Genomic DNA, 1474 nt, shown 5'->3' on the forward strand with positions numbered 1-1474 from the left:
TTAAAGCAAGCTACTCCTTGAAGCAAGGATTCTGGGGCTTCTTCTGACATACTTTGGACATGTTGTAAGGAGAGACAGGTCCTTGGAGAGGGACATCATGCTTGGTAGGGTGGAGGGACAGCGCAGGAGGGGAGGATCCTCTATGAGGTGGACTGATTCAGTGACTGGGGTAATCGGGATGGGTGTATCAGAGGCAATGTGATTGGCACAGGACAGAGCAGGGTTTAGGGCAGTTGTACATAGGGTCGCTATGAGTCGCAAATGACTCGACGGTACATAACAACAACAATAAATATTAATGACTATAGCAATTTTAAATTGAGCCCAAATTTTTGCTGTTGTTATTGTTGATTGCCATCGAGTCAAGTATGACTCATAATGACCCTATAAACAAAAGACCTGAAGCCTTTCTATAACTATCGTCATTTATCAAAGTTCATAGAGTTTCCAGAGGCATGCTGTTTAAGAAGTGGATGCCACTCCTGCTTCCAAACCCGTCTTAAATTGGGAGCTTCACCAAACACTGTCCACTATGGGTACACTGTCCACCATGTGACACCCCAATGGCACAAAGTTCAGCATCACAGAAACCCCAGGTTACCTCAGTACAGCATATTGACATAAGAGTGCTGTACCACTTAGAAGAATTTTCCTCCAAAATATAATAACTGACTTTTAAATACAAAGGTCCTCCCTGAGGTCTTGTTGACTCTAAACAAGAGGCTTAAATGAAAAGCAACCAATATAGTATGTTGTTCTTTATGTGCCACTGAGTTGCCTGCGACCTATAGCAACCCTAAATACAGCAGCTTTGACCCATTCCTTGTCCTGAGCCTGACTCACTAATGTAGGCACATCAACACCTATTGTGCCAGATACTTTATCAATCCATCTCATCCGGGGTCTTCCTCTCCTGAGCTGTCCCTCCACCCTTCTGAGCATGATGTCCTTCTCTAAGGACCAGTCTCTCCTAGCCATGTGCCCAAAGCATGTGAGAGGGAGCTTCAAAACCCTAGCATCCAAGGAGAGATTTGGTTTCACTCTCTCCAAGACAGACCAATTTGTTTTCTTGACAGTCCATGGTATGTTCAAAACTCTTCTCCAGCACCACAATTCAAAGGCATTGATTATTCTTTTGTCATCTTGGTCACTGTTCAGCTCTCTGAAGCACACCAGTAACTAAGAAGACTACTGCCTGGATTAGGTGACATTTGTCTCCAAACTGACATTGCTCCTTTTCAGCACTCTGGAGACGTCCATGACATTAGATTTTCCCAGTGCAATTCATCTTTTGATTTTCTGGCTGCTGGTGTGCTGGAGACATCCAAGACATCAGATTTCCTGACTGCTGGTGTTAAGAGGGTTGATTGAGAAGCCAAGCAAGCTGTAACTGCTAAGTATTTCAGATAACAGATGTTACCCTGGATGTGCTCACCAAGTTGTGCCAAGAAATCTGGAGAACAACCACTTGGCC

General features: G+C 44.2%; 1 protein-coding gene across 1 annotated transcript in view; it reads right to left on the reverse strand.

Moving 5' to 3' along the window:
- Nucleotides 1-1474, reverse strand: part of SLC4A8 (solute carrier family 4, sodium bicarbonate cotransporter, member 8) — a 116767-nt gene that overhangs the window by 58367 nt on the left and 56926 nt on the right. The gene's annotated exons all lie outside the window — the stretch shown is intronic.

Source organism: Elephantulus edwardii, unplaced genomic scaffold (assembly GCF_000299155.1).
Source record: "Elephantulus edwardii isolate Elephantulus edwardi_28Jun2011 unplaced genomic scaffold, EleEdw1.0 scaffold00278, whole genome shotgun sequence".
Classification (NCBI taxonomy): domain Eukaryota; kingdom Metazoa; phylum Chordata; class Mammalia; order Macroscelidea; family Macroscelididae; genus Elephantulus; species Elephantulus edwardii.